The sequence below is a fragment of the Hyperolius riggenbachi genome, chromosome 10, assembly GCF_040937935.1.
Source record: "Hyperolius riggenbachi isolate aHypRig1 chromosome 10, aHypRig1.pri, whole genome shotgun sequence".
In the NCBI taxonomy this organism is placed as follows: domain Eukaryota; kingdom Metazoa; phylum Chordata; class Amphibia; order Anura; family Hyperoliidae; genus Hyperolius; species Hyperolius riggenbachi.
Window position 1 is genome coordinate 52,874,815 of NC_090655.1, and position 24,143 is coordinate 52,898,957.

The 24,143-nt window shown below is 47.0% G+C and overlaps 2 long non-coding RNA genes across 4 annotated transcripts in view; one reads left to right on the top strand and one right to left on the bottom strand.

Moving 5' to 3' along the window:
* Nucleotides 1-1,429, top strand: part of LOC137534259 (uncharacterized) — a 55,009-nt gene extending 53,580 nt beyond the window's left edge. For all 3 annotated transcript variants that reach the window (XR_011024348.1, XR_011024349.1, XR_011024347.1), the window contains one exon: nt 683-1,429. This is a non-coding gene — a long non-coding RNA (uncharacterized lncRNA). The remainder of the gene's footprint in view (nt 1-682) is intronic.
* On the bottom strand, nt 227-23,978 carry LOC137534260 (uncharacterized). The gene is made up of 3 exons (XR_011024350.1): nt 23,877-23,978; nt 13,881-13,939; nt 227-991 (listed from the first exon to the last, which is right to left on the bottom strand). It is a non-coding gene; the product is annotated as an uncharacterized lncRNA (long non-coding RNA).
* Nucleotides 23,979-24,143: the final 165 nt, after the last annotated feature.

A 24,143-nucleotide genomic window follows, 5' to 3' on the forward strand; every position in this document is an offset into this window, starting at 1 on the left:
ATTTGGCCCTGGCCATTTTCAATGTACTCTAAAATCCTAGTACTTGTGGTACGCCATGACTTTACTCTGCGTCTCCTAAATAGTCCCATATTTTACAATCTCATGCTTAGGGGGCCAGCCAGGGGTTGTCATTTTTTTTTAACCATAAATGCCCATACCAAATGCAGGCAAAAACTAGCAATGCCGCCGGCTAACTACATATAAGTTCAATTCCCGCATGCACGTGTGCTTTAACATAATGCTTTTATATTGAATGTTATTAACAGCCCTTTAGAATATTCTCTCTGTGTGATTAGACATTAACTTGTTATCTCTCGTACAGCTTTTATTGTATCAGCTGTGAACCATATTTACTGCAAATCACGGGGGACATTAAAAAACAAAACGAAAACAACCAGAGCAGCAGCAGGGAAAAATAGCCCCGGCTGCATACAAATATACTGCATATGTATTTCATCTGATGCAAAAACAAAAAAATAGTAATAATTCAGCCTTCAGGATGGGCAGAAAAATAAAACGTTAGATAATTAGGAGCAAAGCAAGTACCGTTATTTACGATAGAAAAAAATATATATTGTTTTTAAAAAATCCTCAGAATGCCGTAATCTGTGCGAATGGCAGCATTGTCTATAAATAGAATTTTACTTTTGTAGAAAACAAGTCATTTTTCTTGTGTCCGCAGGTCGCCTGTTTTAAGTTTTTTTTCTATAAAAGTGAAACGGTCGGACGCAATCGATGGCCACAGTAAAGAGTCGCTGGGAGTCTCCGGTCGGTCATAGTAGGCACTATTTCTGTGCAGAAATTCCAGCCGTGGTTTGACAACAGTGCCACACCCAGCAGCGGGAAAAGGGTGGAGCCAGCGACTGCCGTGCAGCGTCTTCAGAGCCATGAAGTTGACGAACTCCAGGAGTTTGCGGCGGTTGCTCTGAGGTAGGAATGTGCTGCTCAGCTCCAGAACGTTGTTGCGGTTTTCTCTGGAGACTTGAAAGACCTAAAGAGGAAGGGGAGAAGTCAGATGATATTTTAAAATATTACCATTATTTTTAATATTAGATATACATGTTCTATGTACATGAACTAAAAAGCTGCATTGTAGCGTGGAATGTCACCCTTCAAAGCAACACCTATGAGACATTCAAAGTGTGTCCGACTTTTCCATTGCGTTGCATTCCTACTTTTACAGGGAAAGAAACGCAACACTCACTGTCCACCGAGCAGAACGCTTGTTCATCTTTCTAATATGTGAACATCTGAACTTCAAAGTTGAAAAACTCAAAGCTAACCCATTGTTCTATCCAATTGAAAAATGCTTTTTGATGAAGGTAAAGGATGCATTGTTGCTGTATACTCTGAAGACCACTTGTGTGTTATATTTTACTTTGAAATGTTATCAGATCTGATTGCTATAAATATTGTAATCACATCTATACTTAAGATTCTTAATATTGTGTTTATATCTACAGTATGAAAATACATTAATACACAGTATACAGACTGGAATCATTGTCTTCATTTCATAGAGGAATAATATAAATTAAATTATCCATTTAGATCTTCTGTGGGTACCATGAGGATTACCTCGCCGCCTCTGGGGGAGTTGGGATGTGTACAGTTAGGATGAATAATGAGATGCAAATTTCTCCTTGCATTCAATTTTCATGTAAACTATATGCAGCTTGAAATTAAACCAGTCAGAATAATTTCCTGTCAATTTGTATTGGTCCAAGTTCAAGCTGCATAACATGTACATGAAATTTGAATGCAAGGAGAAATTCTCATTGATCATCCCCTAGACCAGTGATGGCTAACCCTGGCACTCCAGCTGTGACAAAACTACAAATCCCATCATGCCTCTGCCTCCCCGGGTTATGCTTAGAGCTGTCAGAGTATTGCAATGCCTCATGGGACTTGTAGTTCCACCACAGCTGGAGTGCCAAGGTTAGCCATCACTGCCCTAGACTGCAGTGTTCCCTAACCTGGTCCTCAAGGCCCACCAACAGTGCATGTTTTGTGGAAAGCCACAGAGGTAGTTAATCAGCTCTGCTGAGACACTAATTACCTCACCTGTGCATGTTTGTGGTTTCCTGCAAAGCATGCACTGTTGGTGGACCTTGAGTACAGCAGTGATCTGCAAACGTAGCTCTCCAGCTGTTAAGGAACTACAAGTCCCACAGGAGTGCATTGCAGGAGTCTGACAGCCACAATCATGACTCATTAAGGCAAATACATTGTGGGACTTGTAGTTCCTTAACAGCTGGTGAGCTAAGTTTGCAGATCACTGCTCTAGAGCAGGGCTTTTCAACCCTGTCCTCAAGTACCACTGCGGCCTAGTGCACACCAGAGCGGTTCGGTTGCGATTTTAGGAACGCTTGCGGCGGAGGAAACGCTTGGGTAATGTATTTCAATGGGCTGGTGCACACCAGAGCGGGTCGGTTTTAGCTGAAATGCAAACTCCCGGGCTGCAGCATTTTTTGGATTTCGGAGGCATTTCTGCCTCCAATGTTAACTATAGGAAAAACGCAAAACGCTTGATAAAAACGCCAGATCAGAGCGGTTTTCCAGGCGGTTTTGTTACAGTAGCTGTTCAGTAATAGCTTTACTGTAACAATATCTGTAATCTGCTACACAGAACGCTTCACTTTAAGTAAAAAACACTACACAAAACCGCAAAACGCTTCATAATAAGAAAAAAACGCTTCAAAAACCGCTAGCATTTTGCGGATCTGCTAGCGGTTTTTGGTGTGCACTAGGTCTACCAATGCATGTTTTGCAGAAAACCACACAAACATTCACAGGTGAGGTAATTAGTGTCTCAGCAGAGCTGATTAACTGCCTCTGTGGATTCCCACAAAACATGCACTGTTGGTGGTACTTGAGGACAGGGTTGAAAAGCCCTGCTCTAGAGCATGTACAGCTGTACCGGTATCTCACTAAAAGATCTGTGGTGCCAGATAGGGCTGAGCTCTCGGATTCTGAATTTCGAGTTTGCCATCGGAATTTGGCAGTTCCGAGTAAGCACTCGAAACTCGAAAATTCGGCAATTCCGAGTACCGAATTCGCGTTTACATTGAAGTCAATAGTGCTAAATTCCGTGGTTAATTGTTAAGCCCCCTTACATGCTATCATCACCAAATTTGGCATGTATATTAAGCAGATGCGTAGGAACATGGTAAAAAAAAAATTGTGAAAAGACCTTACAGTTTTTGAAATAAACGATTTTAAAGTTTCATAGGAAAAATGGTTTTTAAACTGTGTAAAATGACACTGCTGCAGTACAGGTTACTGCATTCCGAGTTCTGTATACATATTGTATACATTTCATGAAAACAGACAGCGTGGGGTCCCCCCCCCTCCCAAGCCTCCTTAACCCCTTGTCCCCCATGCAGGCTTGGATAGCCAGAAAGTGGAGTCCCGGCCACGTGGGGCTTCGCACCCTGAGCTATACCAGCCCGCATGGTCCATGGTATGGGGTGGCTCTGGAGGAGAGGGGCAGCCAACCTCCCCCTCTCCCCCAGAGCCCTTGTCCAATCCATGGACAAGGGGCTCTTCCCCACCTCCGGTGCCCCAGGAGGAGGTGGGAGCCGCCGACGTCCTGGGGGGTTCATGGTGCCATCTGGGGTTCCCCTTTAACAAGCGGACCCCGGAAGCCGCCCCCTCCCCAGGAGAAATGAGTATAGGGGTACACGGTGCCCCTTACCCATTTCAGCAGAGAGTTAAAGAGACACTGAAGCGAAAAAAAAAATATGATATAGTGAATTGGTTGTGTACTACGAATAATTACTAGAAGATTAGCAGCAAAGAAAATATCCTCATACTTTTATTTTCAGGTATATAGTGTTTTTTCTAACATTGCATCATTCTATAATATGTGCAGATTACACAACACTCAGCATTCAAAATGAGTCTTTCAGAGCAGTCTGAAGTAATGACCTCTCCTCTAGCAGAGAAAAAGTAAACAGTTCACTTACAGTTGAGATAATAAAAGTCAGATAACAGCCCTCTCCAGGACTAAGACTAAAGCTGGCCATACACTGGCCCGATTTGCCGCCGTTTCGACAGCAGATTCGATCACTGGGATCGAATCTGCTGCCAATCGTTGGCGCTACACGCCGAATTTCGATCCATTCCGTCGATCGCACCGTGCGGAAAATAACAGTCGATCGCCCGCGGGTAAAGAGCGCATCGCTAGCGGCGTTCGAGTGCCCGACGACCGACGCAATAGAGCGGCAATACATTACCTGCTCCGCTGGCGCGACTCCCGGGTCTCCGCTCTTCATTCTCCGCTCTGGTCTGGTCTCCGGCATGCTTCCCTTCTTCCTGTCCCGGCAGGAAGTTTAAACAGTAGAGGGCGCTCTACTGTTTAAACTTCCCCCAGACAACTAGTTTATACACACAGGGGTCGTGTCACTCAATTTCATCTCATATGGGACCAATGGGAAAACAGGAAATAACTCCAACTGCTGTTATCATGCGTCTGCCTCAGTATTGCATAACACTGCATGACATTCAATATTCTGAACTGCAGTAAAATACCAGTACCTGCTGTAATAAAGTCATGCAGTGCGGCTCTTTTATTGCACATAATCCCCCTTATCTGTAATAACCTGCACCTTGCCAGAATGTTAATTTGCAAAATATTAATACCCCATTGGAATGTATCATTGATTGCAATAACTCTGTATGGTTGTATCCCTGCACGTTCTTCAACTTCCATCCTGTTGCTAATGCATTGTTGCCTGTACTTACCCTATATGCTTCAATAAACTTTGTTGGTTAAAAAAAAAAAAAAAAAAAAAACTTCCCCCAAACAGGAAGAAGGGAAGCATGCCGGAGACCAGACCAGAGAAGAAGAGCGGAGATCCGGGAGTCGCGCCGGCGGAGCAGGTAATGTATGCGGGATGGGGGGAAGCGGCGGCAGCACCACCACCACCACCACAGATTGTGAACGGTTTCAGGCTGAAATCTGTTTGCAGTAAAGGTAGCCATACGATCCCTCTCTGATCAGATTCGATCAGATAGGAATCTGATGGCAAATTGACCAGTGTATGGCTACCTTTAGTCGGAGAGTTAATGGCTTGTTTGCATCGAGATAACAACTGGAGTTTCTTAACTCTTTCTGTACTGGAAACAATTAGACTGATGTATCTGATCTTAATGTTTTATTTTTTAGCTGTACTACACATACAAATCATAATATCATAATTTTTTTTTCGCTGCAGTGTCTCTTTAAAAAAATAAATAAAAACACGACAACGAAAAAAGTCCTTTATTGCTCTGGATTAACCAGGGATACTTACCTTGCAATAATCCCACGCCAGTATCCTCAGGAGTGGTCCCAGGCACCCGCCCAACTCCCGGGGCTAAATGGCTATAGACAGCCTCTGCAATCTGTATTGCATAAGCTAGAAACACGAAAATTGTTTGCTAAAACAAGAATTTTCGGCAAACAGTGTCATAAACAAAATGGCTGCTGGGGAATTCCCGTTCCCCGGAGGCCACCTCAGAGTGTCAGATTGAGCGTTATTTCACATAAATAGGTGGGTCCAGGGGACCAGGGCACCTCCTGCTCTGGTCCCCTGGACCCACCATCTATGTGAAAAATGGCTGGTTTCGCCACTCTAGTGTGGCCTCCAGCGTTCCGGGATTTCCCAGTGGCCATTTTGATCGCATAACTGTTTGCCGAAATTTCTTGTTTCAAAGGCAACATTTTTGTGTTCATAGCCTCTGCTATACAAGGTAAGGTAAGGTAAGTCAGCAGTCAAAAACATGAGGAAAAAGTCTGGCACTATAGTGTTTAATGTACAAAAATGATGTCACATCAAGTGAATATAAAGTGCATCAGCAAAGCTTAATGGACAAAGATAGAGCATGCAGTAAAAAACACACATACCGGCATGGTATCTTCGTACTCACTGGGTACAAGTGGGAGGCAGCAGTGGTGGGTGCCAAAAGGTGCACGGCCCAAGGTAAGGTAAGTATCCCTGGTTAATGCAGAGCAATAAAGGACTTTTTTCGTTGTCGTGTTTTTATTTCTTTTTTTAACTCTCTGCTGAAATGGGTAAGGGGTACCGTGTACCCCTATACTCATTTTTCCTGGGGAGGGGGCGGCTTCCGGAGTCTGCTTGTTAAAGGGGACCCCCGGATGGCACCATGAACCCCCCAGGACGTCGGTGGCCCCCACCTCCTCCTGGGGCAACGGAGGTGGGGAAGAGCCCCTTGTCCATGGATTGGACAAGGGCTCTGAAGGAGAGGGGGAGGTTGACCGCCCCTCTCCTCCAGAGCCCCCCCCCCCATACCATGGACCATGCGGGCTGGTATAGCTCAAGGTGTGAAGCCCCACGTGGCCGGGACTCCGCATTCTGGCTATCCCAGCCTGCATGGGAGACAAGGAGTTAAGGAGGCTTGGAAGGGGGGACTCCACGCTGTCTGTTTTCATGAAGTGTATACAATATGTATACAGAATTTGGAATGCAGTAACCTGTACTGCAGCAGTGTCATTTTACAGTTTAAAAACCATTTTTCCTATGAAACTTTGAAATCTATTTGCTCAAACTATAAGGTCTTTTCACAAAATTTTTTTTACCATGTTCCTACTCATCTGCTTAACCACCCTGGCGTTCTATTAAGATCACCAGGGCGGCTGCGGGAGGTTGTTTTTTTTTAATAAAAAAAAAAAACTATTCCATGCAGCCAACTGAAAGTTGGCTGCATGAAAGCCCACTAGAGGGCGCTCCGGACGCGTCATTCTGATCGCCTCCGGCGATCAGAATTAACAAGGAAGACCGCAATGAGCGGCCTTCCTTGTTTTGCTCACCTCGTCGCCATGGCGACGAGCGGAGTGACGTCATGGACGTCAGCCGACGTCCTGACGTCAGCCGCCTCCGATCCAGCCCTTAGCGCTGGCTGGAACTGTTTGTTCCGGTTACGCTGGGCTCGGGCGGCTGGGGGACCCTCTTTCGTCCGCTGCGGCGGCGATCAGGTAGCACACGCGGCTGGCAAAGTTCCGGCTGCGTGTGCTGCTTTTTATTACATGAGAATCGGCCCAGCAGGGCCTGAGCGGCAGCCTCTGGCGGTGATGGGACGAGCTGAGCTCGTCCATACCGCCCGGCTGGTTAATATACATGCCAAATTTGGTGATGATAGCATGTACAAGGGCTTTACAATTAACCGCAGAAGTTGGCACTATTGACTTCAATAGAAATGCACTCGGAACACGAAAATTCGGAACACGAAATTTGGTTTTCGCATGCGGTACACAAAATTTCGACGAAATCGGAATTCAGCTATTCCGATCAGCCCTAATGCCAGATCATCTCATGCGAGCACAGAGCTCCTCTCTTGATCCTACCCACTGTCCCAGCAAGCCCCAAGGTATCCTCATCCCTCCTCTATAGTATCCCAGGGTGTCACTATAGCAATAGTACATAGATCTTAGACCAGGCAAAGCTGTAGATCAGTGTTTCTCAAACCTGTTGTAATGACTTCCCCACGGTGCATGTTTTGCAGGCAACCTCACCTATGCACAGGTGGGGTGATCAGTGTCTCCGCTAGGTGGGTTCTATGTAGCTGAGACACTAATTGTGCCACCTGTGCATAGGTGAGGTTGTCTGCAAAACATGCACCATTGGAGAGTCACAGAGAATGATCAACCTCTATCCTTCCTGGTGACACTAAGGGTGCATACACACATCAGACCATAGTCTTTGGAAAATGAAAGATCATAGACCAATTTTACCCCCTTCCATGTAGTATGAGAGCCATACCTACACAGTCTATTCTATGGAGCTGAACTCCCCATCAGATAGAAATCTTTGCAAGATGCTGAACAGAAAGATGCAGGCTGTACACATTCAAAAGATCAGTATCTGCAAAAGATCTGTTCCTGCAAAATGTATTCATAGTCTATGATATCTGCAGATCTCAATACACACCTTGTTTAACAGACATTCATCTGCAGATCAGATCCACCAGGATGGATCTTCAGATCTGCAGATGATTGTCTGTTAAACAAGGTGTGTATGAGGATCTGCAGATATCATAGACTATGAATGCATTTTGCGATCTTTCATTTTCCAGAGACTACAGTCTGATGTGTGTATGCACCCTAAGGGCTAGTTCACAGTGCAGTTGCAGAATAATTCTAATAATAATTCTTAATTGCCCATACAATTCTATGTGCCTGTTCACATCTCTGCGCTGTAACAGATCTTGTTATCCTAACTGGCTGCATGCAGGTTTTGTATTTAAGTTTATATCCAGTCCCCATTGCAGCTCAGTCATAACAGGTGCATTATGCAACTGACCACTGTGAATGCAGAAGGTGTGTACGCACCATCTCTGTGGCAGACAAGACACCCGGGTACACACCTAAACTAAGGATATGAAAACTACTTTTACACTACTGTAGTACCCCGATACTCATTATACAGGTGGTAAAATGACATGTAAATCTGTTCTGCAGCTTCCATAGCCATGTTTTTCTCTACAAGTGGTCAATAAACCCCACTGTAAACATCTAAAGATGAAGTGATGGTGAACAGAAGCTTCAATGGCTTCTACTGAAGACACCAATAAAAAACAAACGTAAGCAACAAGTATTTTTTGATGCTTTGACAAACAGATGTATTTGCCTTGTTGTCAATGTGGGGATAGGTACAACACCAGCAACAAATGAGGGGTAAGTGAGAAATGCTGAGAACAACAAAGAAGCAATGGTCTATCACAAACATACAAGTGGCCAAAAGTCAAACAGAGATTATCATCAACACCAAAAGTGTTACTGAAGCATTTCTAGAGATGTAGAAGTATCTCCAGTGAGAAATCGGGATATTTAATAAAGATCTGCTGTTAAAGGACAACTGAAGTGAGAAGTATATGGAGGCTGCCATATTTATTTCCTTTTAAGCAATACCAGCTGCCTGGCTATTCTGCTGATCCTCTGCCTCTAAAGGCTCATACACACATCAGACCATAGTCTTTTGAAAATGAAAGATCACACACCAATTTTACCCCCTTCCATGCAGTATGAGAGCCATACCTACACAGTCTATTCTATGGAGCTGAACTCCCCATCAGACAGAAATCTTTGCAAGATGCTGCACACAAAGGTGCTGTAGACATTCAAAAGATCAGTATCTGCAAAAGATCTGTTCCTGCCAAAGATCCGTTCCTGCAAAATGCATTCATAGTCTGATATCTGCAGATCATCATACACACCATGGCCGTTTCTATGGCCGTGCCGCCGCCCGGGGCGCTGCTGGAAGGGGGGCGCTGTGATGGAGGGGGAGCTGCAGCCGCGGCGAGGGCAGCCCGACTTCTCCCTCCCTTCCTCTCCCCGGGCCGCCCTCCGTGCGATCCCCCCTCGGAGTGCAGAGTAATGCAGCAGGGAAGCGCTATGCAAAACTACTCACCTCACTAGCTCCAAGCGCTGCTCTCTTGCCGCCAGTCTCCTCTCTGCCTACACGCTGATACACACACACGCTGCTAAACAGGAAGCGGCGTGTGTGTGTATCAGCATGTAGGCAGAGAGGAGACTGGCGTCGAGAGAGCAGCGCTTGGAGCTAGCGAGGTGAGTAGTTTTGCATAGCGCTTCCCTGCTGCATTACTCTGCACTCCGAGGGGGGATCGCACGGAGGGCGGCCCGGGGAGAGGTCGGGCTGCCCTCCCCGCGGCTGCGGCTCCCCCCTCCATCATGGGGGCACCTACCTAACCTATCCTGGGGGCACCTACCCAATCTATCCTGGGGGGCACCTACCTATCTAACCTATCCTGGGGGGCACCTACCTATCTAACCTATCCTGGTGGGCACCTACCTAATCTAACCTATACTGGGGGGCACCTACCTAACTAACCTAAACTGGGTGGCAGCTACCTATCTAACCTATCCTGCGGGGCGCCTACCTAATCTAACCTATACTGGGGGCGCCTACCTAATTTAACCTATACTGGGGGGCGCCTACCTAATCTAACCTAAACTGGGTGGCACCTACCTAATCTAACCTATACTGGGGGCACCTACCTATCTAACCTATACTGGGGGGCACCTACCTAATCTGACCTATACTGGGGGGCACCTACCTATCTAACCTATACTGGTGGGCACCTACCTATCTAACCTGGGGGGCAGCTACCTAATCTAACCTATACTGGGGGCAGCTACCTATCTAACCTATACTGGGGGGTAGCTACCTATCTAACCTATACTGGGGGCACCTACCTAACCTATACTGGGGGGCAGCTACCTATCTAACCTGGGGGGCAGCTACCTATCTAACCTATACTGGGGGGCACCTACCTATCTAACCTATACTGGGGGGCACCTACCTAACCTATACTGGGGGGCAGCTACCTAACCTATACTGGGGGGCAGCTACCTATCTAACCTATAGTGGGAGCACCTACCTACCCACCTACCTACCTAGCTAGTCTATACAGGTGACAACTATACTGGCTACCTATATTGCAGGCACCTACCTAACTAACCTATACTGGGGGCATCTACCTATCTAACCTATGCTGGGGGCAACTATTCTGGCTACCTATATTAGAGGCACCCACCTAGCTAACCTGTACTGGGGACACCTACCTATCTAACTTGTACCGGGGACGCCTGCCTATCTAACCTATACTGTGGGCAACTATACTGGCTACCTATGCTGGAGGCACCTACCTGGCTAACCTATACCGGAGGCAACTATACTGGCTCACCTATGCCTGGCTACCTATACTGGGGGGACCTATAGCTGGCTACCTATACTGGGGTGCCTATTTTGGGGGAATCTATACTGAGTGCAACTAGACCTGGCTAACCTACACTGCGGGCACCCATACCTTGCTTCGGGGGGGTTCGCAATTTTTACACCCTCGCCCTGGGTGCATTTTAGCCTAGAAACTGCACTGATACACACCTTGTTTAACAGACATTCATCTGCAGATCAGATCCACCAGGATGGATTTTCAGATCTGCAGATGATTGTCTGATCTGCAGATGAATGTCAGTTAAACAAGGTGTGTATGATGATAGACTATAAATGCAATTTGCAAGAACAGATCTTTTGCAGATACTGATCTTTTGTGTCTGTACAGCATCTGTGTGTGCAGCATCTTGCAAAGATTTTTTTCTGTTGGAGAGTTCAGCTCCATAGAATAGATTGTGTAGGTATGGCTCTCTTACTACATGGAAGGGGGTAAAATTGGTCTGTGATCTTTCATTTTCAAAAGACTATAGTCTGATGTGTGTATGTGGCCTAATACTAGAACAAGCATGCAGCAGATCAGGTGTTTAACATTGTCAGATCTGACAAGATTGGCTGCAGTAGTGTCTGAATAACAACACCAGAAAAAAAGCATGCAGCTAAATAGACCAGCAGGACTGCCAGGCAACTGGTATTGTTTAAAAGGAAATATGTGCTGTGCAGCAGTACAATGCACTTGCGTACTGCTACATGCATTCTGCCCGCAAGCGCAGAGCTTAACTATTCACTGAAAAAATGGGATCAGCAGCGGGTAGCAGCGCAGATGGCATGCGATCACACCCGTTGCGTTCCGATCACACGGCCATCTGCACTACATAGATGTGAACGAGGCCTAACATTAATGTGCTGATAAAAATCGGACAAAAGCGCACTAACTGGAAATGAGGCCTTAACCTTTATAAAAATTAAAAAAAAAAAGGAAATAAAGAGGCCGCTGTCCTCGGGCAACAGACTTCAAAGGAAGCGGGGGAACCAAAGAAGGGGCTGCTACTGGAACAGGATGAGCTCGCTGGAAGCTTTCTTTATTTATGAAGTATTATTTTGATTTGAAGTGCTGGAATATAGTTTTTCTGGGAATAATTACTAATCTGACTCTCCAGCTAAAATGTAAATCTCTGCATGTAAAACCCCCATCATCCAGCACCAACAGGGATTAGCTGATGCCAGATAAGTGTAGTTTCCAGTTGCTTGACAGTCAATGGTCCTGCTACGGCTCCGGTAATCCGGCGACTTCAGCTGAAGGTGCGCACCCTCGCGTCATCAAGCCGGTTGCTGTAAGAGTCCTGCGCATGCGCAGTTCACTAAAGACTGAACCGTGCATGTGCAGGACTCTTACGGTGACCAGCGTGATGAGGCGTACGGTGCGCACATTCAGCCGAAGTCGCCAGATTACCAGGACCATGGAAGGGACCAAGAAAACGCTGGGGGACCTTGCGGGCTATGAGGGGTTGGAGGAAGCCCCAGGTACGTCCGGATTTCATTTTTTCCTTACTGCTCAGGGTACCTTTAATGTAACACTGTATAAAGAAGTATAAAAGTAGTTTATGCATCCTGCAAGGCCAGGATATTTTTCTGGTTAACCGAGTTATGGATAATGGGGGTTTTACTGTACCTTGCAACTAAACTTAGATACCATAGATTTTTCCTCACTTTCTGTCCCACTGACATTCGGAACACCATTGTGTCCATGCACAGAGCATGGGAGACCATAATGAAAACTAGACAGAGGGTATAACTTTTATAGCTGTCTTTGCCTCTGCTGCATAGACTGTCCCTGTTACACTTGTAAGCATCAGGCATGATATCTGCCAACAGGGACACGGACAGCAATAACTTTCCTATAGAGCTTCAAACCCTTCCCTCATTCAAAACTACAATGTAACCTTTTTCAAAAGCTAAAGGACGAGTGTGCACATATGTACTAAACCATCCCCAGATGAAGTCTCTACAAATAACATAATAATGCAATACTGAACTTCCCCAGCTACCTACAGTTTACTAGAACTTCCACAGCAGCCTGTGCACTGCACACTAGTGGTAATATCTGTGTACCTTACCAGATTCTCCATGCCTCTTCCAGCAATCCCCACTACTGCCCAACACTTTGTAAAAGCTGTACTCACATCTGAGATCTGTAGTTCTGCCTTATCAGTGCTTCCTGCACATCACTTCCTGTTCCTGTCTGTGTGCAGGAAGCAGGAGGGGCAATGGCCGGGAAAGAGCAATCATATCTGATCTACTAGTCATGTAACAACCCATACACAGCGAATGGGTATATAACACAAAGGGCTCTATTCCTAAAAAAAAATTGTCGCGAAAAAACTCGGAGGGAAAATACTGCAGCGGTATTTTAGACTTCTGGGTGGTCATTCATAAAAATGTTGGCAGCTGCGATGCAAGTGCGGAGATCTCCTGCTGAAGGCTGGCGGTAAGCTGTCGGAAGGCATGCGGAAACACTTAAGTCGGCAGAGTCTCTCCGTGCGCTGCTCTCTCTGGGAGGTCTGTCCCATTCACTTTCATGTAATCCGAATTCTTCTCGCTACATCAGAGGAAGCGGTATTTCCCGTCCTCATACCGCTTCCTCTAACCTTTATGAATGGACATTTTGTTACTTTTTCTAGATAAATGTAGAAAAACACAGCACATGGCGGAAATTTCTCGCTCTGCTGGGGAATTGTAGCTTATCATGCGGAAACAGCTTTTATGAATGCCCACTTTGCTAAATGGTCGGGAAAGTCCGCTGTTTTGAGCGGAAAACTTGCGGTAAAGTTTTATGAATAGAGCCCAAAGTCAGAGTAGTCGCAGGGTTCTCACATCTCCTCTGTGGAGAAATCAGTAATATATTTTAATTGGAATTATGAGCAAGGAATAATCTGAGGCTGCTTTATCACAATATCAAAAGCAGACTCAGCATTCCAGCTGTAGGCTTGTTTTCATGGAGAATGTTGTGCATGTTATACAATGCTGACAGAGGGGAATCCTAGAACCATTCTGATTATGAGCCACAGCTGATCAAGCTCTTCCATCCCGTTACACATAATTTCACCTGCATTATTGGACAATGGAATCTGTATTTTGTGTGGATTTCTATCTTTGCAACACTAGTAGAAAAAAATGTACACTCACCCCCAGATCCACAAAGGTCTTCACAGCATTTTTTACAAGACACAAGGTGGCGCTCTCAGCTAGGAGGAAAAGAGAGAATAGAATAAATAAAATATGTGTCAAGATGGGTTACAGACACAAAGCTAACATTAAATGCTAGGGACACACTTCTTATCAGATCGAGAGGTCGCACCAATTATATCAGACTTATCCGATCTGCTCTAGATCAATTACAGGATCTATTTTATGAAGTAATGATCTGAAAAATAAATCCCGTTATCAATGGTGAGCAGTTTGGACATGTACACCACATAATGTAGCCCCCCTTCAGATTACCTGTCGCTCTAACAGGAAATTGTATTGAGTGCACCCAGCATTACACACAGGAGTCTAGTCCTGGGAAAAGAGGTGAGTGGACTCACCTGGAAAACCTGCGCGGTCAAGAATAATGTGGGCGTGGTCATGGGTGGGGCCAAATATACATGACCTTAGCAGTGATGTAAAAGGTCTGCCGGGGAAGTTTGAGCTCTGCCGTAGTGTATCCCCCCAAAATAGATGTAATCTGACAGCATTTCACCAAAAAGACACATAATCTGGTAGAAGTTCCTCCAAAACACAGATAATATGGCAGTGGTTCCCCCAAAATAGACAATGTGGCAGCAGCAGTTCCCCCAACATACACATAATTTGGAAGCAGTTCCCCAAAATACGCGAAACCTGGCAGCGGATCACCCAAAATACACGTAACACCCAAAATACATATAATCTGGCAGCAGTGGTCCCCCAAACATACACAATCTGGCAGCAGTTCCCCAAAATACGCGTAATCAGGCAGCAGCCGTTACCCTAACATACACAATCTGGCAGCTGTTCCCCAAAATACATAACAGCGGTTCCACAAAAATGAAGATAATCTGACAGCAGTTCCCCCAAAATAGGTACCCCCAGCATAGGTAGCCAGGTCTATAGGTGTCCCCAGTATACGTAGCCATGAGTATAGTAGTCCCCAGTATATGTAGCCACAGGTATATGTCCCAGTATATGTAGCCAGGGGTATATGTGCCCAGTATATGTAGCCAGGGGTATATGTGCCCAGTATATGTAGCCAGGGGTATATGTGCCCAGTATATGTAGCCAGGGGTATATGTGCCCAGTATATGTAGCCAGGGGTATATGTGCCCAGTATATGTAGCCAGGGGTATATGTGCCCAGTATATGTAGCCAGGGGTATATGTGCCCAGTATATGTAGCCAGGGGTATATGTGCCCAGTATATGTAGCCAGGGGTATATGTGCCCAGTATATGTAGCCAGGGGTATATGTGCCCAGTATATGTAGCCAAGGGTATATGTGCCCAGTATATGTAGCCAGGGGTAAATGTGTCCAGTATACAGTGGGTTGCAGAAGTATTCAGCCCCCTTGAAGTTTTCCACATTTTGTCACATAACTGCCACAAACATGCATCAATTTTATTGGAATTCCACGTGAAAGACCAATACACAGTGGTGTACATGTGAGACGTGGATCCAAAATCATACATCATTCCAAACATTTTTTACAAATAAATAACTGCAAAGTGGGGGTGTGCATAATTATTCGGCCCCCTCAGTCAATACTTTGTAGAACCATCTTTTGCTGCAATTACAGCTGCCAGTCTTTTAGGGTATGTCTCTACCAGCTTTGAACATCTAGAAACTGAAATCCTTGCCCATTCTTCTTTGCAAAACAGCTCCAGCTCAGTCAGATTAGATGGACAGCGTTTGTGAACAGCAGTTTTCAGATCTTGCCACAGATTCTCGATTGGATTCAGATCTGGACTTTGACTGGGCCATTCGAACACATAGATATGTTTTGTTTTAAACCATTCCATTGTTGCCCTAGCTTTATGTTTAAGGTCGTTGTCCTGCTGGAAGGTGAACCTCCGCCCCAGTCTCAAGTCTTTTGCAGACTCCAAGAGGTTTTCTTCCAAGATTGCCCTGTATTTGGCTCCATCCATCTTCCCATCAACTCTGACCAGCTTCCCTATCCCTGCTGAAAAGATGCACCCCCAGAGCATGACCGGGACACAGCAACTCCAACACAGCAGGTCTTGCAAGGTGTCCCTGGTATCCACTGGTTGATGCCTATGAAAAGTGGTCCAAGGAAAGACAGCTGGTCAACGGATAACATGCCATGGCTGCCCAGGGCTGGACAAGGTTTGTGGGGAAATGAAGCTAGCCCCTGTGGCCTTATCCCACTACTGCAGCACGGACTTCTGGAAAACGTATTACTGGTCACGAGCCAACAGTATCCTGACATTGCAGCTTGCTGAATATGGGGCTGCCTATGGGGAAGATCCCATTAGGCCACTGAAAGCACCTACCATGGGCACATGAGTCAGAACTGGACCATAGAGCAATGGAAGATGGTGACTTGGTGTTTGGTTTTGAAATTCCAACAGAACATCTGTGGGATGTGCTGGGAAAACAAGACCCATCCATGCAGACCCCACCTCACACCATTACAAGCTAGGATATGCTGCTAATTTTAACTTTTTTGCCGACTGCTCCATGTCAATTGGCGTGAACGCAGCGGCAGCTCCAGGACCGCTCAACGCCAATTGGCATGAAGTCCTGGGGGCGGAAATTGCAGGGGATCACGTGCGCCAATGAGATCGCCGCTAGGAGACTGTTAGATGGCAAAACCACCATTTACATGTTGCAGCGCTGTACTGGGGACAGCCGTGTGACACGGCTGCCCCCCTATGATGCTCAGGAGCGATCCGCTGTCATAGGCTGAAGCCTATGACTGCCAATCGCTGCCACTGGCTGGCGGGGGGAGGGAGGGGGGGAAAAAAAGGAAAATTTATCAAAAATGTATAAACAAATAAAACAAAAAAAAATAAACATGCTGGCAGCGATCAGAGGCTACCAACAGAAATCTCTGCTAGTGGGCAGAAAAGGCAGGGGCAGGTTGAAATCACTTGTGAGCTGAGTTGTGCGGCCCTGCAGCAAGGCCTTAAAGCTGCAGTGGCCTAATTTGTAAAAAAATAGCCTGGTCACTAGGGGGGTGTAAGCCTACAGTCCTTAAGTGGTTAAACACACTTAAAGCGGACCTGCACTCAGAACTTCCTCTCTGCTCTAAAAGATAACCAACAACATAATAACCTTTAAAGAAAAACAATTCTTTATTACAGCTTACGGGGCTCCAACAATAAATCTGCAGTGTGTCTACTTCATGCTTTTAAGAAAGCAGAGAAAGGGTTAACATCCCATGTTTACATATTAGCTGTGTCTGTGGAGATTGACGAATTCCTGGGCTGACACAGCTGAGAGATTAAATTACACTTGTGATCACTTGAATGAGGGGACATTAGGCGGGCTCTTTTCTCTAATAACACTCAGGGTGCATTCTTCTCTGTTTTCCTTCTGCCCTGCGTAAGAGTGCAGTTCCACTTTAAGTATATTGACACTTTAAAGTGAGGAAGAGGAAAGTCTCTGAATCCTATAGAGCAGGGGTCTCAAACTCAATTTACCTGGGGGCCGCAGGAGGCAAAGTCAGGATGAGGCTGGGCCGCATAAGGAATTTCACAATCGCGGCCCATCGCCGCCTCTCTCACTCTTCCTTCACAGAGAGGGGCGGGGAGAGGCGGCGATCCGTGCGGCGATTGACGTCAGGAGGGGCAGAGCTGAAGCTGAAAGCTCTGCCCCTTCCAGGAAATGCCGGCGGATTGCCCCCAGGGCGATTTGGGGGCTCTGCAGCCCTCGTTTAGCGGCGGGGATGCAGTGGATTACCTGGGAGCACTGAAGCAAACTATAAGGAAGCTTTTGCCGGCGAGGGCCACAAAATATTGTATCGAGGGCCGCAAATGGCCCACGGGCCGTGAGTTTGAGACCCCTGCTATAGAGGCTTCCCGGATCCTCTTGGCTCCAGCCGCAGCTCGCCGGGACCCTCAACATCTGGGCTGCCCTCATCTTCTAGCTTGAGTGTGGCCGTACTGCAACAATAGGCGCAGTACACCCCCAATTATGCCTGAATTAGGTGCGCAGGCCTGATGTTCCTACCATAAAGCCCTCTTCCGAGAGCCTGCGTTTGGCAACAGGGGACTGGAGCCTCTACAGCAGGAGTGTCCAAACTTTTGAGGCCTAGGGCCATATCGCTGTTCTTGAGAGTGCTAGGGGGCTGAACTAGCAAAATTAAACTCATTTTTGCTGATTGCCGCTAAGTACACCCCTGCATGCGGCACCGCAGCTACAGCCTGTGGGCCACATGGAATTAACAACTGCAAAGAGCTTTGGGAGACACCAGAAATGGCTCGGCGGGCCATATGTGGACCCCGGGTCAGAATTTGCAAATTATTGCTCTATAGGATTCAGAGGATTCACCCTTCTTGGGTAAGTATGCGCTATTGCTTCAGGTACACTTTAAGGTCACGTTGTGCTTCTCTTGAAAGCTGGAGGAGCAATTAATAAAAGTATTAAGCTGTTACAATATAAAAGAACTGCTGTGATTTTTATCACTCAACCAAGTGACGATTGATTGGATCCTGGCCTTTTGTCTGTTTGAATCTCACTATTCACACAGATAATAGCGGCTTCAGGCCTGATCTACCCTCTCTGGCATTAAAAACATCCTCTTCTTGGCCAGAGTTTAGTGCTTTGTTTAAGGACGTGTTTGACCACTGACGGGTTTTTCCCCTTTAGGACCAGAGAAATTTTCACCTTTCAGCGCTCCTCCCTTTCTTTCACCAATAACTTAATCACTACTTATCACAACAAATCATCTACATCTTGTTTTCTTCACCACCAATTAGGCTTTCTTTGAGTGGTACATTATGCTAAGAATTATTTTATTCTAAATGCATTTTAATGGGAATAATAATAAAAAAGTGGAAAATAAATATATTTCCGTTTTCGGCCATTCCAGTCATAAAATAAAACGTTCTACTGTGGATAAAAGCCACACATTTTATTTGCCCATTTGTCACGGTTATTGCAACGTTTAAAATATTTCCCCATTTCCATTTGCCGGGCTGTCCTGCTGGTCGTCTGCCTCTAATATTTTTAGTCATAGACCCTGAACAAGCATGCAGATTAGGTCTTTCTGACTGGATTATCCACATGCTTGTTGCAGGTGTGTGATTCAGACACTAGTGCAGCAAAAGTGATCAGAAGGACTGCCAGGCAACTAGTATTGTTTAACTACCTAACAACCGCGTCGGCAGCCCCAGGACCGCCTAACGACATTTCTTGGGGCCGGCTACTGCAGGAGATCGCGGGCGCATCTCCGCTTGGAAGGCGGAGCTCCGCCCAGCCTTCAGTCCTCGAGCAGTGCTGTAGTGGGGACAGCCGTGTGAAATGACTGTCCCTCTGTGGGACACAGGAGCAATCGGAAGTGATAGGCTGAAGCCTCTCACAGCCAATCGCTGTGATAGGCTGGCCGGGGGAGGGAGGAAAGGTTGGAAAAATGTAAGAAAAATACACCTTTTTATTAAAAATAAATATTTGTCAAAAAAATAAACATCTGGGGGCGATCAGACCCCACCAGCAGAGCTCTGTTGGTGGGGAGAAAAGGGGGGGGGGGATCACTTGTGTGCTGTGTTGTGTGGCCTTGCAGCGAGCCCTTAAAGCTGCAGTGGCCCTTTTAGTAAAAAATGGCCTGATCTTTAGCACTGTGGTCATCAAGTGGTTAAAGTGGACCTGAACTCTTGAACAGGACAGAAATAAAACAGAGAAATGCACCCTGTATGTATTTAGAGAGGTAAGCCTGTCTAATTCCCCCTCATCTGTGTCTAATCACAACTGTAATTTGATCTCTCCCCTGGGTCAGCTGACTGTCTGCAGATAAGGTCATTTGAAAGCACAGAATGTTAAGAAGTAGAAACACTGAAGATTTATTGTATGATTTGTATCAGCTGTAACAAAGAAACACAAGGGGGAACGAGGAGCCCAAATCTTGATAACACAAATTTGTTGTCATTTGTGAGCAACAAATTTGTGAGCGCTGAGTGGATCTGTAAAAAAAAAAATCTGCCGACAAGACGTCCTGCTGTCGGCAGAACGTCCGCCCAGCGGGAAGGTCTGACGGACCAGTCGTTTGTTACAATAGAACGTGTGTACACACCTTAAAGAGACTCTGAAGTCTCAAGAAAAAAAAACGTATTTTTATTTAATAAACATGTTTAATACTTTAGCCCTAGTTAAACCGCCGCTCTGCGCTATCTAAATCCCCCCAAACTTCCCGGGGGTCAATCCGGGGAGCGCTTCAGTGTGAGGCAGGGGTATGAGCTGCAGCCCTGCCTCACGCGTCTGTCAGCGGCGGATCGCTGCCTCTCCCCCGCCCCTCTCAGCCTTCCTTCACTGAGAGGGGCGGGGGAGAGGCGGAGATCTGCCGCTGACAGACACGTGTGAGGCAGGGCTGCAGCTCATACCCCTGCCTCACACCGAAGCTAATGATGGCAACAAAAACCACGACCAAGAAAGTCGTGGATTTTGCAGGGGAGAGGGAGGGCACGTAAGGGGGGATTTAGATAGTTTAAAGCGGCGGGGATGAGGCGGTTTAGTTAGGGCTAAGGTATTAATCATAATTCTTAAATAAAAATACGTTTTTTTAGAGACTTCAGAGTCTCTTTAAGGGGCCAGTGAGTGTCTCCTCTTAACCAAATAGCCGTGAGTATGCTTCTATGCATACCCACGGCGTCTGATAAGGGTGCCTGTAAAGCTGACCTGAACTCAGAACTTCCTCTATGCTCTAAACGATGTACAACAGCATAACTTTTAAAGAAAAACATTTCTTTGTTACAGCTGATACACATCCTGCAATAAATCTGTTTCTACTTCCTGATTTCATGGAAGCAGACATGTAATTATCCTGTGCTTTCAAATGATCTTATCTGCCGTGGCAGTCAGGTGACACAGGGGATAGATCAAATTACAACTTGTGATTAGACACAAATGAGGGGTAATAAGTCAGGCTAAACTCTCTAAATACATACAGGGTGCATCCTATATAATAAACCCTAACCGTCCTTGCGTCATCCTCCTCCTGTCCATGTTTTCTGGCTACTGCGCATGTGTAGCCAACAGGAGGAGGAGGACAGGGGGGCGGGCGGCTTATTCAGAAAGAGCCAAGCGCCCGTCTGTAAACAGGCCTTATGCCTAGTTTCTATATGTTTTTCTTCCATCAAGTGCAAGAGTTCAGGTCCACTTTAAAGGGAACATGACAGTGGTGGGGGAAAAAAGTCATACATACCTGGAGCCTCCTCCAGCCCCTTGGCTCCTTTGCCATCTTCCTGACCTGCCTCAATCTGCTACTATGGTCCTCTGCACATGCGCGGCTCGGCCACATTCCCACCCACATCGTGCTCCCGTCACCAGGAGCATACAGTGCCTGCGCAGTACTACTGTACAGGTGCAGAACGCTTCTGGAGTTAGGAGTGCGATGGCGGTGAATGCAAAGCTGAACTTCAGAGGATCCTAGCAGCAGATCGAGGTGTCCCGGGAGGACAGTGAGGAAGCCTCAGGTATGTATGAATCTTTCCCCCTCCCCAGTATCAGGTACACTTTAACCACTTGAGGACCCACCCTTTACCCCCCCCTTAAGGACCAGCGCTGTATTATGTGATCTGTGCTGGGTGGGCTCTGCAGCCCCCAGCACAGATCAGGGTGCACGCAGAGCGATCAGATCGCCCCCCTTTTTTCCCCCCTATGGGGATGATGTGCAGGGGGGGTCTGATCGCGTCTGTGTGCAGGCATGTTGCGGGGGGGGCACCTCAAAGCCCCCCTCCGCGGCGACATTCTCCCCCTCCCTCTCCTACCTCCCTTCCCCGGGGATCCGGGCTGCACAGGACGCTATCCGTCCTGTGCAGCCAGTGACAGGTCGTCCCCTGTCACATGGCGGCGATCCCCGGCCGCTGATTGGCCGGGGATCGCCGATCTGCCTTACGGCGCTGCTGCGCAGCAGCGCCGTACAATGTAAACAAAGCGGATTATTTCCGCTTGTGTTTACATTTAGGCTGCGAGCCGCCATCGGCGGCCCGCAAGCTATTCACGGAGCCCCCCGCCGTGATTTGACAGGAAGCAGCCGCTCGCGTGAGCGGCTGCTTCCTGATTAATCAGCCTGCAGCTGGCGACGCAGTACTGCGTCGCTGGTCCTGCAGCTGCCACTTTGCCGACGCACGGTATAAGCGTGCGGTCGGCAAGTGGTTAAACATGTTTTCCGCATGCAGAAAATAACTGACAGCAGAGTGCAGCACTGTGTGTGTTTTTGCTATCAATTACATTAGCAGCTTAAAAAAAAAAGCGCACGTTATACCACATGCAAGCACACATGGAGTTTTATACATACCTGGGGCTTCCGCCAGCCTCCTCCATGCAGATCGCTTTTTTTTTTTTTAGCTCACAACTGTCCTTTTAAAGAGAATCTGAAGTCTACTAAAAACAAGGTTTTTACTATAAAAACCTCTTTAACCTAATTGCCCCTCCTAAAACGCCATAAATCAGCCCAAATTACCTTGGGGACATCGCGGGGCTCCCTCCGCATAGAGGAAGAGATTTCAACTGCAGCTCTGCCTCCATGCGCATCCATCAGCGCGGATCGCCGCCCCTCTCAGTCTTCCTTCACTGAGAGGCGGAGATATGCGCGGATTGACGCGCATGGAGGCAGAGCTGCAGCTGAAAGCTCTGCTTCCTTAGGGCAGCAACATCCACGACCTAGAAAGTCATGGATTTTGCCGTAAGGGATTAGGGGTGATTTATAGCGTTTTCAGGCGCGCACAAGCTTGTGCTGACTTATGCAATAAAATTAAAAACTGCGTTGTGATGATGGTGTGCTGACCTAAATTCATTTGCAACTATTGACATTTGGGTGACATGGCTTAGCACCCAGGTTCAGCACCCAACACTCGGGCAAGGTGTGCCACTCCAGAAATGTTTGTGCACCATTCCAGTGCTGGGTCCCTCTTTGGTCCAATGTTTCTTCACTGTGCAACCATGGCCGTGGGTGAGTATGTCTGTACTGGGCATGTGCAAAAAAGGATCGATCATGCATGCCAAGTAGAACTGATGCTGAGAATACATGGTTAGATAGTTGCGCCGGTGTAATGCCGATTTATGCTTCCTATCGAGACATGCTGAAATCCGATCTGGGCATGTGCACCAGCACTTCAGCTCAGTTTGCCTGATATCCTTCCGCCGGCTTGTCGATACTAACTACTAATAAGCATCCCATAGGAGCAGGTTAGGAGAGGTTGTATGTTAGTGTTAGGAGTAGAAAAGGGAGGTTAGGATTAGGAGAACAGATGGGAGGGTTAGTGTTAGGATAGGAGAGGGGGTAGAGTTAGGGTTAAGAGTGGAGAAGGGTGAGTTGTTAGGCAGGCCAGTAGCATATCCCGATAAAATTGTATATTTAGACACCTTGACTAATCGATTGACGCTACCAGATTAAACCTGGTAGTACATTTCGACAAAGTAGGACAACTCGGCACTACACCGCCCTAACCCTCCTGCTATACGTTTGATAGTGAATGTAAGCTGATTCGACGGGTAGGTTATTTCGTCGGTACACCTCCCTTGTGCACTGAACAAGCCTATTCAACCAGAAGGGGACCCAGGTCACCACATACTCGGGCTGTAAAGCAGCAGAAGGTATTCCCAGCAGGCACATCTGCTCCTCCGGGCAGCGTGATATCTTCTCTCTTATCTGCACAGGAGAGGCTGCACTGAAGAGCCCTCTCCACTGTCCAGTGAAGGGGTTACTATGCTATCCCGGTGGTAGAGAGGGGAGAGAGCATCCTAAACTGTGCAGGGAGATGTCGCCCTGCGGCCTCCGTCCAGCCGCTGCAGGCTTCCATCAGCTCAGCAAACTCTCTCCTGTGTTCCTGTCTCAGGACGGGCAGCAGTGTGGACGGACTGTGGCTGCCGTGTGTCTGTGGCAACCTGTGCAGCTCCCCATCCGCCTTTAGCAATTTCCCACCCCAGGCACCGTCCTATGTTGACTTCCCAGAAATCCAGCCCTGACCCTGTGCATGCCAGTCACTCACATCACATCCTCATGTTTTCACACACTTGTCGTTCACTTCTCTTTGGCTGCTTGCAGGAGATTGTCTCATGTGGGGGCGGGGCCAAAACGGAGGGAAAAAGAAACTGGCGACATCATTGGCCAAGGGGAGGGGGGAGACAAAGGCTGAGGCTAAGCTGCGCTGATTGGTTTAGCAGAGCTGAGGGGCGGGACTATTGTCTGCAGGCTCAGCAGGAAACACATATTTATGGACATTGCAGCGATTAGTACAGAAATCGCGGACACAAAA